A 17,051-nucleotide genomic window follows, 5' to 3' on the forward strand; every position below is an offset into this window, starting at 1 on the left:
TTTTGAGTGATTACTATATGCAGAGCACTGTAATAATTACGGTATTTACTAATTATGGTATTTGTTAAGCACTTACTACGTGCCAGGCACTGTTCTAAGCACTAGGGTATATACAAGGTAATCAGGTTGGACACAGTCCCTGTCCCAGATGGGGTAACTGAGGCACAGAGAAGTGAAGTGACTTACCCTAAATTCACCAGCAGACATGAGTAGAGCTGGGATTAGAGCCCATGTACTCTGACTTCCAAGCCCGTGCTCTTTCCACTAGGCCACACTGCTTCCCTAAACACTTGGGAGAGTACTATATAACAGACACATTCCCTGCCCACAAAGAGCTTACAGTTTACAGTCTACAGTCTAGAGGGGGAGGATGAAGCAAGGCGGTGCTTTGGACTATGAATTCATTCATTCATTCAGTCGTATTTACTGAGTGCTTACTGTGTGCCGAGTGCTTGGGAGAGTACAGTACATAATAAACAGACACATTCCCCGCCCTTAATGAGTTTACATTCTAGAGAAAGAGCTTACAGTCCAGTGATTAGAGACTCCTCCAGAGGCTGAGTCTGGCCCAATCATTCAGGGAGGTAGAACGGTTTGTGACGTGTGGGGAAGAGGCTGCTGACATATAAGATGTTCAGGGCCTCTACCCCTTCATTCATGCATTCATTGGTATTTATTAAGCATTTACTGTACAGAGCACACAGACCTACTAAGACCTTGGACAGTACAACAATGAACAGACACATTCCCTGCCCACCACCACCTTCCACTGTACCACCTTTCCCATCACAGTGTGCAATGCTCCAAGTGACAGATGTCCCTCATTTCATGGAGGTGAAGGACTCCTGTCTCCCTCCGTAGTGTAGAAGGAGGAGGCTGCTTCTCTCTATTCTCTGCTTTAGCAGAGAAGGAGACTGGGCTGGGAAACGCTCCATTAGCTGGCAGTAGATAATCTTTTTGTTTAAACCACTGAAGCTTAGGAAGAGGTGATTTCAGAATGTGGGTTGGACATCCAGGTCAGCAATACCCTGACGGTAGAAAGGTCAAGGCGGAATGTTGGTCGTGGCTGAACAGAGAACAGAGTGAAAGCAGCAATTTCTTTGGCAGTCTTGAAACCGCAAGAGGTCTTTGATTTCTTTTAAAAACAGTCCCCATTAAAACAATCTCAGTGTGAATAGTGGATGTGGGATTTTTTTTAAAAAAAAACCCAAAAAACTTTCAAGACCTTAATTTGCCTTTCAAAGTTACCAACTGGATCCTGCAGTCACCGCTGGTACAAATTGTCAGAGTCAGGAACAGTTTCAAGCTGTGTCACTGTCACTGGTAGCCTCATTAGAGAAGCTACAATACAGCTGCACCCCTTGTTAGTCCCCCAGCACCGGAGCTGAAAGGGGGGAAAAAAAAAAAGAAAGTCCTAATTGGTGTGTTTCCTCTTGCTCCTGGAGAGCCATCTGCCCATATTTCCATGTGACTAAACCATGGGTTAAAATTAATTAAAATCAAGGCTCATTCTGTCAGAGGTCATGGGTTCTAACCCCAGCTCTGCCACTTGTCTGCTGTGTGTCACTTAGCAGTCACTTAGCTTCTCTGTGCCTCAGTTACCTCATCTGTAAAGTGGGGATTAGGACTGTGAGCCCCATGTGGGACAACCTGATTACCTTGTATCTACCCATGGTTTAGAACAGTGCTTGGCCCATAGTATGCGCTTAACAAATACCATCATTATTATCAAGAAGTAGCATCAATCATTCCATCAATCATATTTATTGAGCTCTTTCAGAGGGCTGAGTACTGTACTAAGCGCTTGGGAGACTACAATATAACAGAGTTAGTAGACACTATCCCTGCCCACACTGAGCTTACCTGGAAAGACCACGGGCCTGGGAGTCAGAGGACCTGTGTTCTAATCTTGGGTCTTCCATTTGTCTGCTGTTTGACCTTGGGCATATCACTCATCTTCCCTGTGCCTCAGTTTCCTCAACTGTAAAATGGGGATTTCATACCAGTTTTTCTTCCTACTTAGACTCTGAGCCCCAAGAGGGATAGGGACTGTGTCTAACTTGAGAAATTTGTATCTACCCAGTATTTAGAACACTGCTCAACACGTAGTAGGCATTTAACAAATATATTGCTATCATTATTATTATAGTTACTATTAATAATAATTATCTTGCTAAGATAGCTTATTGAAAACTAGAGTAAAAGGAAGGTATTCAGCTCTTAATACAGAACTCAGTTTAACCTGAGCTTTTTTTCTTGGTGCTGCATTCATCTCCAGATGCTTATTTTAGACTTCCAAAGGACACGCTGATGCCATCAGCCTTTTAAGACCTGCCTTCCTAACCCCTTCTTATGCCGTTCTTAAGTAGTAGAAAAATCAATGGTATTTATTTAGTGCTAACTGTGTGCAGAGCACTGTTCTAAATGCTTAGGACAGTACAGTAAAACAGAATGGGTATACACATTCCCTGCCCACAAGGGGCTTACAGTCTAGAGAGAAGTTTACCATCTAGAATAGCTGCACAGGTAGGGCCTCTGGATACCAGATTCAAGCTCTCGCCATTCACTGGGGTAGGAGGGGTTAATAATAATGTTGGTATTTGTTAAGCGCTTACTTGGTGCAGAGCACTGTTCTAAGCGCTGGGGTAGATACAGGGTAATCAGGTAGTCCCACTTGAGGCTTACAGTTAATCCCCATTTTACAGATGAGGTAACTGAGGCACAGAGAAGTTTAGTGACTTGCCCACAGTCACAGGGCTGCCACGCTGCTTCTCAGAGAAAGAGAAATACCTGGTGCATTTTCAATATAGATGCCTCAAATTAAATCTCCCTCATCACACCAGCACTTGGGTTTCTTTGGGTTTTCTTAGACAAGAAGAAGTGAATTGATTTAAGTAAAATAAGAAATTCCTGATTCTTCTCTAAATAAACCAAAATGCTCTCAAGACCTCTAAACCAAATGAATCTCATTCTCCCTGAAAGGAAGATTGGATTTCCACTGTCTATTTATACACATGCGTGCACACACACACACACACACACATTTTCACACTTGGTATACCTAGGTTTTTTTTTAATATCTGTTAAGGGCTTACTATGTGCCAGGAACTTTAATAATAATAAAAATAATAATAATAATAATGTTGGTATTTGTTAAGTGCTTACTATGTGCAGAACACTGTTCATGTGCAGAACACTGTTCTAAGCCCTGGGGTAGATACAGGGTAATCAGGTTTCCCACATGAGGCTCACTGGTCTTCATCCCCATTTTACAGGTGAGGTAGCTGAGGCACAGAGAAGTTAAGTGACTTGCCCAAAGTCACACAGCTGACAAGCCGGGATTTGAACCCATGACCTCTGACTCCCAAGCCCGTGCTCTTTCCACTGAGCTATGCTGTTTACTATACTAAGCACTTTACTATGCACTGGGGTAGACACAAGCTAATCATCAGTCCCTTTCCCACATGGGGCTCGCAGTCTTAATACCCATTTTACAGAGGAGGTAACTGAGGCCCAGAGAAGTGAAGTGACTTGCCCAAGGTCATGCAGCAGACAACTGGAGGAGCCGGCATTAGAACCCAGGTCCTTCTGACTCCCAGGCCCTTGCTCTATCCACTGACTCTTTTATGTTGGGTAATTTTTTTTTACAGTGGCTAATTTCCCTCCAACAAGGGCTTCTGCTGCGAAATTCATTGACCCAGAAGCGGTACCTGCGTTCACAGGGACGTGGATGGAGAATGCATCTACTCTGGGAAAGAAGTGGGGGGGTCAGTCCACCTGGGGAACAAATTTCCCACAAATCCCGGCTCCACCACTTGTCTGCTGTGTGACCTTGGGCAAGTCACTTAACTTCTCTGTGCCTCAGTTATCTCATCTGTAAAAATGGGGATTAAAAAATGTGAGCCCCACGAGGGACAATCTGATTACCCTGTATCTACCCCAGCGCTTAGAACAGTGCTCTGCACATAGTAAGCGCTTAACAAATACCATAAAAAAAAGACTCCATAGGATGACATTGCATTACATGGTACAAACTGTGTTACACAAATACTGCAACATGCATTTGTTTATTTCCAGTTGGGTATGTATATTCCCTAATAGTGCCACCCATGGGCTTCCTTCTCGTGGCTCCGGCTAGGTCACGTATATGGAAAGGGGATGGTCACATAGACATAGAAGAAGTGTGGTCTAGCACGGCCCTGGGAGTCAGAAGGGACTGGGCTCTAATCCCGGTTCTACCACTTGTCTGCTGTGTTACCTCGGGCAAATCCCTCAATTTGCCTGTGCCTCAATTAACTCATCTGTAAACTGGGGATTAGGACTGTGAGCCCTATATGGAATAGGGACTGAGCCTGACCCAATTTGTTTGTATCCACCCCAGGCCTTCCTATAGTGCCTGGCGCATAGTAAGCACTTAACAAATACCACAATTATTATTATTATCATTATTATGCATATGAGAACAATTGCTCTCCATAGCTCTCAGGGAGTAATTGCTGGAATCTCAGTAATTCTCATTCTTTAACTCGTTAACACATAAATGGAATTAAGCCAGACGGCCAGGTTCATATTCCGCTTTCTCTAGATACATATCTAAAAGGGAAATGGGAGAAGATGAACAGGAGGAAGCCGAAGTGGGTTTCCCTGGCAGCCACTGTGCATGTTGGTAGAGTATATTGTCTTTTGTTGGTATTTTTTCCTACAAGGAGATTTATGTATTGCCAGCTTCTTTTCTAGGTGCTACCAATAAGCATTCCTGGAAGCGAGACCAATCTTACATGAAATTCAAAGTTAATAAGTCAGAGTCTCCCTAGGGTAAGGTGACTTAAAGCCATTTTTATACAGGATAATCCAGTTTGCAGCTGGCCTGTCTGTCCCCTTTTCTCTTTGAGGTCAGGGACTGTGTTTACCTACAAACCTTATTGTATTCTGCATACAGTAAGTGCTCAGTAAACACCACTGATCGACATTGGTGCCTTTATATCAGGTACTTTTATCTTCCTTAACTAGCCTCCCTCTGACTCAACTTGTGCCACCACGGTCCAAATTCAGAGGTCCCTGGGAAGGGAACACAGAGACTCTGGATTTGTCAGTTCCCTCCTTCTCCTTGCCCCAATTTCCTTCCTCCCCACAGGGCCAGAGATATGCTCTGGACTTGGATGACTCTTGATACGCTCCTACGAAATGATGTCACTAGCAATAATAACAATAATAATATTAATAATTGTGGTATTTGTTAAGCACTTACTATGCACCAAGCACTGTACTAAACACTGGGAAGATACAAGAAAATCGGGTTGGACCTAGTCCTTGTCCCACATGAGGCTCACAGTCTTAATCCCCATTTTACAGATGAGGTAACTGAGGTCCAGTGAAGTGAAGTGACTTGCTAACCTTCTCACTGTACCTCTAGCTCATCCGTCTCGCTGTTGAGCTCTTGCCCACAACCTACCTCTGGCCTGGAGTGCCCCTCCCCGCCCCCTTTATATCCAACAGATAATTGCTCTCCCCCACTTCAAAGCCTTATTGAAGGCACATCTCCTTCAAGACAGCCTTCCCTGACTAAGCCTTCCTCTTGTCTTTTCCCACTCCCTTCTGCACTGGTCTTACTTATTCCTTCACTCCTCCTCCCTCCTTTTATTCATTAATTCACTCAATAGTATTTATTGAGCGCTTACTATGTGCAAAGCACTATACTAAGCGCTTGGAATGTACAAATCGGTAACAGATAGAGACAGTCCCTGCCCTCTGATGGGCTTATAGTCTAATCGGGGGAGACAGACAGACAAAAACAATAGCAATAAATAGAATCAAGGGGATGAACATCTCATTAACAAAATAAATAAGGTAATGAAAATATATACAGTTGAGTGGACAAGTACAGTGCTGAGGGGAGGGGAAGGGAGAGGGGGAGGAGCAGAGGGAAAGGGGGGAAAAGAGGGCTTAGCTGAGGAGAGGTGAAAGGGGGGGTAGAGGGGGAGCAGAGGGAGCAGAGGGAAAAGGGGGAGCTCATTATGGGAAGGCCTCTTGGAGGAGGTGAGCTTTAAGTATGGTTTTGAAGTGGGGAAGAGAATTAGTTTGGCGGAGGTGAGGAGGGAGGGTATTCCAGGATTGCGGGAAGACGTGGCCCAGGAGTCGACGGTGGGATAGGCGAGAACGGAGGTCGGTGAGGAGGTGGGCGGCGGAGGAGTGGAGTGTGCGGGGTGGGCAGTAGAAAGAGAGAAGGGAGGAGAGGTAGGAAGGGGCAAGGTGATGGAGAGCCTTGAAGCCTAGAGTGAGAAGTTTTTGTTTCGTAGAAGTTTTTCTTCCATTTTTTGTTTCCCTTCCCCACAGCATATATGTATATATCTGTAGACATCTGTAATTTATTAATTAATTTATTTATATTAATGTCTGTCTTCCCCTCTAGACTGTGAGCTCGTTGTGTGCGGTAATGTGTCGGTTTGTTGTTATATTGTACTCTCCCAAGTGTTTAGTACAGTGCTTTGCACACAGTAAGTGCTCAAGAAATATGATTGAATGAATGAATGAACTTGCCCAAGGTCACAAAGCAGATAAGTCATGGAGCAGAGATTAGAACCCAAGTAGGTCTGTGCTCTATCTACTAGGCCATGCTACTTCTCACAGTACACTGGGGTAAAGTATATGGCGACACAAGCGACTCCTTGTTTGGATTTGGGAGGGCCACCGGTGGCCAAACAACTCTAGTGTCTCATCGAGACCAGGCGATCGATGAGGCACTTGCATAAAATTGCCTCCTAGAGGCTGGAAAGAATGAATCCACCTCTCATATCACCTCACCCTCAGGAAGTGACTTTAGATGGAGAGAAGAATGTAATTCCTATACTGTACACCATATCTCTTCCTCACATCCCAAGAACAGGGAGAACTCTTGCTGCTTAGAATCAATAAAACCACTCGACACCAAATTTATTCCCACTGACTTAGATTCTGATTTAGAAGCAGATAAATAAGATTCATCCAGGTTTTTCTCCCATGTATCCAGCAACATTTCTCTCTCCTCTTTTAGGAAGTAGCCCTTATAAAGAGGGTGTGAATGCTAAATTTGTGAAATGTCTTATTAAGACTGTCTGACGGCAAAATTGCTGGTCTAAATCCCTTTGGAACCGACTTCTGACAGATTTCTAGCATTCTCACCCAGCCCAGCCTGAGGAGAAAACCATTTCAGTAGATTCTTCCAAAACAGCAGACTTGAATTGTAATAATCACACACATTACAGTGATATTGTGTGTTTGTTGTACACACTGTCACATTTATAGAGGCTCTGAACACAGCAGTTCTGTATCTGGGGAACAAAAACCTTATAGGCCGGGATCGAGTCTACCAACTCTATTATACTGTACTTTCCCCAACATTCAGTACAGAGGTCTTCACACTGTAAGTGTTCAATAAATACCATTGATTGATTGATTGATTGATTACATGTTTACTGCCCAAGAGGAGTTTAATAAGCAATTGCAATAGGCCAGGATCCTAGAGAGCAGTAGAACAAACACTACTCTATTTCTTTTCCTGTGGACAGAGATATTTCCACTTCTTAATGGTGGTTCATTGTCTTGGACAAGAAATGAGGCTATGCAGATCCAAGCTGGGGCAGTTGTCCTGTTCCCTGTAAACATCAAAGAAATATGATCTGACCTTAGTTCCAAATGAACCCGTTTTCATTCATTGGCAAAGGATTCATTTGGCTTCCTGAGAAGAAAACTTGATTTTCGTGGTGAGAGGAAGGAGGAGGATACCAGATGGTCCTATGAGCTTTATATTGACAAGCAGGTCCTGTGGGAGACCTCCTGAACAGATTGGCAGCAAACACCAACCCACGCATTGTGCCGGCTCTGTGCTAAAATATTCCGAGTGGGTATTTTCAACTTCAGGTCTGAGCATCACAAACGTACCTCCATTGGAGTCAGGCAAAAACATTTATTTTTTTTTTCCTGAGCAAAGAAGATGAAACCTCTCTTCTTCCTTTCCCTCTCCCCTAGAAGGAGGAACTTCTTTTCTTGCAGAGGAGAGGTATTGAAAAATACGAATCTGTAAGGCTCTTAATTAGGAGAGAAACCTGCTCTCACTTTTTTTTCAGTCATGCAAATGTCACATGAATCAGAATAATGAGTTCCTATCTGTATTCCATTCTCTGTGTCCAAGGGCAGGGAGATAATGAATGTGTAGATATGTAGCTTAGGAGATTTCAGGCAGAAGGTCTCTAAATTAATCAGTTAAGAAATACTTTATAAAAATCAACAAGTTCAGTTATTTTTCCACAAAAATCCATTTTTAAAAAATATAAATATCCTCCATTCTCTTCAAATGACAGCACAAATAAAAAATGAATTTAGCAGTAAATTAAGAGAGCAGGAAGCCTTGAGATTCGCCATAAAATTTAAGTTCCCCACATCTTTTTCTGAAGATTTTATTTCCTGCGTCTTCGTAGTCTCAGAACTTAGATTGGAGGGATGAAAATTACCTAATGGGTTGTGAAAAGGTTGGGACACAGTGCCATACATCAGAAATTAACAGATCTTTTCCTGTCTTTTACCAATGATACCTTGCAAAGCATTCAGAAAGTCTCTAACTTCAGTGCCTCAATTTTCTCATCTTGCAAAGCAATCAGAAAGTCTCTAACTTCACTGCCTCAATTTCCTCCTCTATAATGTAGGAGAGAAGATACTTCCCGCACAGGCTTAAATTATTTGCTTCAAGGTCAAGAAACAACTTCCTTAGTAATGCCTGCAACATGAGAAGCAGCATAACCTAATGGGAAGAGCATGGGATTGGAAGTCAGAGGACCTAGGTTCTAATCCTGGTTCTGACATTTACCTGCTACATAAGCTTGGGCAACTCACTTCGTTGTGCTTTATTTCCATCATCTGCAAAATGGGGATTCAAAACCTGTTCTCCCTCCTACTTAAACTGTAAGCCCCATTTGGGAACTGATTATTTTGTATCTATTCTAGAGCTTAGAACAGTACTTGGCATAAAGTAAGCACATAACACACAGAACACTGCATGGCCTAGTGGAAAGAGGACGGGTCCGAAAGTCAGAGGACCTGGTTTATGGACAAGGCGGTTAACTTCCTTACGCTACTGTAACCGCATGTGTGAAAAGAGAGTTAAGACTGTGAGCCCTGTGGGACATGGACTGTGTCCAACCTGATTCTCTTATATCTATCCCAGCACTTAGTACAGTGTCTAGCATATAGAAAGCACTTGTATCATTTAAAAAAAATGAAGTGCTTAACAGATACTATTATTATTATTATTGTTATCCTGTGGGTGTTTTCACCCAGTGAGAATGTATTGTGCTATGTAGAATGTTTTTTCTGACCCAGATATCATCAACAAATGTCTATTCACTGGAACTACACCATCTCTAAGTCAGTCCAGCAAACATTTGTGAGAGGATAGCACATATGCCCAGAACAGGTTCTTGAGGGGCAAAGCTACCGGCAAGGGTTGTAACCATCGACATGTCATCTCCACCATTTCTTTCCTCTCTGCAAGCATTCATTTCGTCCCATTGTGAACTTGGTCTTGGTGAGACTTCTCTTGCTTGACAAAATCGAGACCATCGGACTTGAATACAACTAACTGTCCACTCTCTCTACGGGGCTTTGCCACTCACACTTCCAGTCTCTTTTCATTTTCAGCATCTTCAGGAGAAGCTAGCTCTACAACACACCTCCTACTAGTGCACCCACTTCTCTTCCCTCCCTAACTGCCATCTTCAAACTCTCACGCACTCTGTGATGCCTTCAAACATGCTCACATCTCACCATCCTCAAAAATGTTTCTCTGTATCCTATTGTATTGAAGAACAGCATGGTCTAGTGGAAAGAACACTGGCCTGGGAGTCAGAGGACGTGGGTTCTAATCTCGGCTCTGCCACGTGTCTGGTGTGTGAACTTGGGCAAGTCTCTTCACTTCTTTGCCTCAGTTACCTCATCTGTAAAATGGGGACTAAGACTGTGAGCCCCATGTGGGACAAGGACTGGTGTCCAACCTGATTACCTTGCATCTACCACACCATTCATTCATTCATTCAATAGTATTTATTGAGCGCTTACTATGTGCAGAGCACTGTACTAAGCGCTTGGGATGAACAAGTCGGCAACAGATAGAGACAGTCCCTGCCGTTTGACGGGCTTACAGTCTAATCGGGGGAGACGGACAGACAAGAACAATGGCACTAAACAGCGTCGAGGGGAAGAACATCTCATAAAAACAATGGCAACTAAATAGAATCAAGGCGATGTACAATTCATTAACAAAATAAATAGGGTAACGAAAATATATACAGTTGAGCGGACGGGTACAGTGCTGTGGGGATGGGAAGGGAGAGGTGGAGGAGCAGAGGGAAAAGGGGAAAATGAGGCTTTAGCTGCGGAGAGGTAAAGGGGGGATGGCAGAGGGAGTAGAGGGGGAAGAGGAGCTCAGTCTGGGAAGGCCTCTTGGAGGAGGTGATTTTTAAGTAAGGTTTTGAAGAGGGAAAGAGAATCAGTTTGGCGGAGGTGAGGAGGGAGGGCGTTCCAGGACCGCGGGAAGACGTGACCCAGGGGTCGACGGCGGGATAGGCGAGACCGAGGGACGGCGAGGAGGTGGGCGGCAGAGGAGCGGAGCGTGCGCGGTGGGCGGTAGAAAGAGAGAAGGGAGGAGAGGTAGGAAGGGGCAAGGTGATGGAGAGCCTTGAAGCCTAGAGTGAGGAGTTTTTGTTTGGAGCGGAGGTCGATAGGCAACCACTGGAGTTGTTTAAGAAGGGGAGTGACATGCCCAGATCGTTTCTGCAGGAAGATGAGCCGGGCAGCGGAGTGAAGAATAGACCGGAGCGGGGCGAGAGAGGAGGAAGGGAGGTCAGAGAGAAGGCTGACACAGTAGTCTAGCCGGGATATAACGAGAGCCCGTAATAGTAAGGTAGCCGTTTGGGTGGAGAGGAAAGGGCGGATCTTGGCGATATTGTAGAGGTGAAACCGGCAGGTCTTGGTAATGGATAGGATGTGTGGGGTGAACGAGAGGGACGAGTCAAGGATGACACCGAGATTGCGGGCCTGCGGGACGGGAAGGATGGTCGTGCCATCCACGGTGATGGAGAAGTCTGGGAGCGGACCGGGCTTGGGAGGGAAGATGAGGAGCTCAGTCTTGCTCATGTTGAGTTTTAGGTGGCGGGCCGACATCCAGGTGGAGACGTCCCGGAGGCAGGAGGAGATGCGAGCCTGAAGGGAGGGGGAGAGGACAGGGGCGGAGATGTAGATCTGCGTGTCATCCGCGTAGAGATGGTAGTCAAAGCCGTGAGAGCGGATGAGTTCACCGAGGGAGTGAGTGTAAATGGAGAACAGAAGAGGGCCAAGAACTGACCCTTGAGGAACTCCAACAGTTAAAGGATGGGAGGGGGAGGAGGCGCCAGCGTAGGAGACCGAGAATGATCGGCCAGAGAGGTAAGAGGAGAACCAGGAGAGGACAGAGTCCGTGAAGCCAAGGTGAGATAAGGTATGGAGGAGAAGGGGATGGTCGACAGTGTCAAAGGCAGCAGAGAGGTCAAGGAGGATCAGAATGGAGTAGGAGCCATTGGATTTGGCAAGAAGGAGGTCTCTCCCGAAGACACGGTCTCCGCCGCCGCTCTCTCCAGCGGAGGCCTCTCCTTCTCCCACTCCCCCAGACTCACCGGTAAGGGAGGAGGCGTCGGCTTCCTCCTCTCGCCCCGATGCCGCTTCCGCACTATCCCTCCTCCCCCCTCCCTCTCCTTCCCCTCCTTCGAAGCCCATATCATTCGCCTCTACCACCCACTCCAGTTACTTGTCGCCGTCATCTACCGCCCTCCCGGTCCCACCTCCGACTTCTTCAACCACCTTGACCCCTTTCTCACCTTCCTCCTCTCCTTCTCTCTGCCCACTCTGATCCTTGGAGACTTCAACATCCATACGGATGTACCCGACGACTCCTCTGCCGCCCGCCTGCTATCCCTCCTCGACTCTGCCGACCTCCTCCTCCACCATACCGCGCCCACTCACCGACTCGGTCACACCCTCGATCTTGTCATCTCCTACCGCTGCACTATCTCCTCACTCACCAACTCTGAAATCCCTCTCTCGGACCATAACCTTCTCACCTGCCTCATCTCTCACACTCCCTCCCCCTGCAAATCTTCGCTACTGCCCCACAGAGACCTCCGCTCTCTCGATCCCATCCGTCTTTCCAATAGCATCTCGCCTCACCTTGCCGCCCTATCCTCTCTTCCCACTCTCGACGATCAGGTCTCCGCTCTCAACTCCACCCTCTCTACTCATCTCGACTCTCTCGCCCCCCTTTCCCTCCGCCGCTCTCGCGCCACTAACCCACAGCCCTGGATCACCTCCTCCGTCCGCCTCCTACGCTCCTATGCTCGAGCTGCTGAGCGCTGCTGGCGAAAGTCCAAGCACCAAGCCGACCTCACACACTTCAAATTTATCCTTTCCTGCCTTAACTCTGCCCTCTCCTCCGCCAGGCAAAGCTTCTTCTCCTCCCTCATCGACACCCATGCCCGTCACCCCCGCCGATTGTTCCGGACCTTTAACTCTCTCCTTAGGCCCCCTGTTCCTCCCCCTCCCCCATCTCTCACCCCTAATGATCTGGCCACCTATTTCCTCACGAAAATCAACACGATCAGGTCTGAGCTCCCCAAAGTCACCCCTCCGCCTCTCCCCTCCCCCCCAACAACCCCCTCCCCTACTTTCCCATCCTTCCCTGCAGTATCCTCAGAGGAGATCTCCTCCCTCCTCGCAAGTGCCACCCCCTCCACCTGCGCCTCGGACCCCATTCCCTCTCACCTTCTTAAAACCATCGCCCCTGCCCTCCTCCCTTCCTTAACTTCTATTTTTAACCACTCAATCTCCAAGGGCTCCTTCCCCTCTGCCTTCAAACACGCCCACGTCTCCCCCATCCTAAAAAAACCCGCTCTTGACCCCACTTCCCCCTCCAGTTATCGTCCTATCTCCCTACTACCCTTCCTTTCTAAAATCTTAGAACGAGTCGTCTACAATCGATGCCTAGAATTCCTTAACTCCCATTCTCTCCTAGACCCCCTCCAATCTGGCTTCCGTCCCCTCCACTCTACCGAGACTGCTCTCTCTAAGGTCACCCATGAACAGCGCTTGGCACCCTGTAAGCACTTAACAAACACCACAATTACTGTTATTAATATTATTCTCCGGGTATTTTTTTCAGCTCCTTTTCCTGCCCAAAATTCTTGAACAGATTGTAATACTTCACTTCTTCCCCTCCAATTCCTTCTCAGCTTTGTACAGTTTGTTGATTGTTTCCTTTATTCCACTAAGGCTGTTCTCTCCAGGGTCATCCGTGACCTACCTGCTCCTTGGTCAATCCGTCCAACTCTACTCAACCCTAATCCTGTTTGACTACTCTGACCTTTTTGCTGAAATGATTGTGGATTAGGGACCACTCTGTTTGCCTGGAAACATGATGTAGCATTGGTTTTATGGATCCATTTCTCTGGTAGTTCTCGTCTTCTCTGTCCAATCCTCACACTCAATCCCAGAGACTCAACTACTACCTCTATGTGGATGACTTCTGAATCTTCAGCCTTATTCAAAACCCTTTCCTTCTCTACAGTCTGGCATCTCCTCCTTCTGGAACATCTTTACGTAGGCAAAATTAATGCAGGGCATTATGGGACTGAAGCCGAGGGGCCCCAAGCATTCCACAATGCCTCTTCTAATTATGTGAGCCAGTGTTGCTGCTCCACCCCCTCCCGCCACATAAAGTTGCCCTCAAGTGCTGCTGAATGGACCCCCATTTCCCACCAATCACTCCCCTTCCTGCAGCTCTGGTCTATGCTGTGGGCAGCATGCAAGATGTGTGTGAGGTGATTAGGGACCCCTAGGCCCTAGCCAGTTTATACCAAAAGACCTTTACTCAGCTTCAACAAGTCAGAAAGAGAAGGGAATCTCCAAACCCGCAAGGAGGAAAGTGGAAGCAGAAGTGTTCTCTCCTCCTCTTTCCCTGCCCCTGAAAAAATATTTAGCTAAGATGGACCTGACCTGGTCTGAGCTGCACCACTATTCAACAAGAAAGCACCTGCGGTGGCTGAAATGGCAGTAGCTCCATTAACAGTCGCTAACGGTCTCATCGATTAGGCTCATTAATCCAGGCTTAAGTGACTTTAAATATACCATCTTCCAAGAAACCATAAGGGGAGAAACACTTATCCCACCAGCAAAAAAAAAAGCCATTCAAGCCAAAGGAATTTCAGAGAATGCAAATAAAATCTTCATAAGCTGGATTTGGAGTTTTGAAAAGAGAGATTAGGGACAAAATGAACCCATCCCAAATGGAAAGAAAAATGGAGTGAATGCACACTCTAGAAAGCTAAGATATTAAACTCATTTTGAAAATCTGTTTTTTACAGGAAAAATAAGGGCCATACATTCTTGTAATTAGCTTACCAAAAAGGGTAATAACACAAATCAGATGAAGGATGTTTTGGAAAGTTTGATAAAAGATCAACTCAGCATTTCCTAATAACAATCACCATCAGAGCTTTGAGAAATAGCTTAATATTTCCAACCCTTCACGGAATTTGATAATATAGTTATGTAGTGTCTGGAGACACTTGGGGAAAACTCAGAAAGATGGAAGTAAGCTAGGGTTCTAATCTTCAAACCCAGAGGATAATTGAAATGATAGCTCTGTAAGCCTGATTCCAATACTTATACACTGGGTATTTGACTTAGAGATGGTCAGGGCCATAATTAGGTAGATCAGGTAGATGTCAGAAGTCTTAAATATGGGGCATCCTCATGACTATGGCAAACAGTATTTACTGATACAAACAGTAATTGATTGTTGCGGCTTTACTGACACAGTGTGTTAACCATTCAGTAATTGTTACAGTTTTACTGATAAAGTGTGTTAACAAATCAGTATGATTAATAACATGTCTGTTGTATATTAGACACTTGGAGAATACAACAGAAGTGAAAGGCGCTTGACATATAACGAACTGAGGAAGTGGCACCTTGTTTCACCTCCACCATATTGAGCTTTCTGTGATTTACAATCCCAGAAACACTATCCAGTGATAAACCACATTTCTGGGATGACAAATTTGATAAGTGATTGGGGAAATCCCTCCCCAACCTCAGAACATCTTGCCATGTTCCAATCCCTGCTGAGATCCGTACATATGAACCGAGGGAGAAGGAGAGAAACCTGCTCTGAAGTTTACTATGGGTAGAGTCATATTCCTTGTCCTGTGGTTTGTTTGTGGTACAACCTTGAAAAGACAGTGGAGGGAAGCCTCTTGTGGGCAGAGAATGTGTCTACCAATTCTGGTATATTGTTCTCATCCAAGCACTTCGCTCTGGACACTCTGAACACTCAATAAATACCATTGATTAATTGAGGTATTTAATAGAAGATAGACAAAAATAAGTAAAGAGGAATGTTAGGAAAATTAAGTGAACCTAATTGTTCATGCTTAATAATAATAATTCTGGTATTTATTAAGCATTTATTGTGTGCCAGGCACTGTACTAAGTGCTGGAGTGGATACAAGCAAATCGGGTTGGACACAGTCCTAGTCCCACATGGGACTTCCAGTCTTAATCTCCATTCTACAGATGAGGGAACTGAAGCCCCGAGAAGTGAAGTGAAGTGAAGTGACTTGAAGTCACACAACAGGCAAATGGTGGAGCAGAGATTAGAACCCATGACCTTTTGACTCCCAGGCACGTGCTCTATCCATAGCGCCATGCTGCGAGCCCTATATAGGATAGGGACAGTGTCCAATCTGAGTATCTCGGATTTACCCTAGCATTTAGTACAGTGCTTGGTACATAGTAAGTGCTCAACAAGTATTATTATTGTTGTTATTATTAGTGTAATTGTTCTACAAGTCACAAGTTTGCCCATTGATAAAATCTCAATATCAGGACACATATATGCAACAATTGTGGACTCTGTAAAACCTTGTAAAATGCTTGATTGAGGCTGTAGGATTTGCAGCTCCTTTCTTAATGAAATTGAGTTGAATGTCACAGTAGGGAAGAAAGCCATCAAATCTACATAGGAATGTGGAGCACTATACATGGATGCAGCTGGGATCTCAGTGCTCTCTGAATGGAAGGAAATCATGGACAAAATAACTGTAATAATTTTAATTGGGGTATTTGTTAAGTGCATACTCTCTGTCAAGCATTGAGATACAGTGCAATCAGATCAGGCACAGTCCCTGACTTACATGAGGCTCAAAATTTAAAAGGAAGAGATGACATGTATTGAATCCCCATTATATAAATGAGGAAACAGATGCAGAGAAATGGAGTGACTTGCCCAAGGTCACCTAGCAGGAAAGTGGGAGACCTGGGATTTCTCTCTATTGCCTCAGACCCAATATGGAGGTTCCATTCCACCTAATGTAATAATGTTGGTATTTGTTAAGCGCTTACTAGGTGCCGAGCACTGTTCTAAGCGCTGGGGGAGAAACAGGGTAATCAGGTTGTCCCACGTGGGGCTCACACATTTTTAATCCCCATTTTACAGATGAGGGAACTGAGGCACAGAGAAGTTAAGTAACATGCCCACAGTCACACAGCTGACAAGTGGCAGAGCCGGGAGTCGAACTCATGACCTCTGACTCCAAAGCCCAGGCATATAACCTCAAGGAAGAGGCTGTGGAGTCCCTGCTTCTTTAAATCCAGAATCTCAGAAAATCAGAATAAGAAGGTTGAAAACTAAAGGCTTCCATTACCCCCACAAGCAAATCCTTTTGTGATTTCCTTTGTTTTAAGAAGCTTTGGCTGGACCTGGGCCAATGTGTAGATTTTTTTTTTCAGCAGAAAATAAATCGCCTTAGCCAGTCATTTATTTTTAATCCGATCAACAGACCTAGATTCAGCCACTCCCCACCCCTCTTTCTCCTGCAAATAATGGATTGAGTGTCTGGTAACCACGTGCATATCAGATTCATTTTCAATTATTTCTCATCTGTGGATGAAAACGGACAGTCGTTCCTGCCTCATACCCCCCACATTGGGGGCAG

General features: G+C 45.4%; 1 protein-coding gene across 2 annotated transcripts in view; it reads left to right on the plus strand.

Moving 5' to 3' along the window:
• Window positions 1–17,051, plus strand: part of SV2B (synaptic vesicle glycoprotein 2B) — a 156,230-nt gene that overhangs the window by 98,042 nt on the left and 41,137 nt on the right. The gene's annotated exons all lie outside the window — the stretch shown is intronic.

Source organism: Ornithorhynchus anatinus, chromosome 5 (genome assembly GCF_004115215.2).
Source record: "Ornithorhynchus anatinus isolate Pmale09 chromosome 5, mOrnAna1.pri.v4, whole genome shotgun sequence".
NCBI classification, from domain to species: Eukaryota; Metazoa; Chordata; class Mammalia; order Monotremata; family Ornithorhynchidae; genus Ornithorhynchus; species Ornithorhynchus anatinus.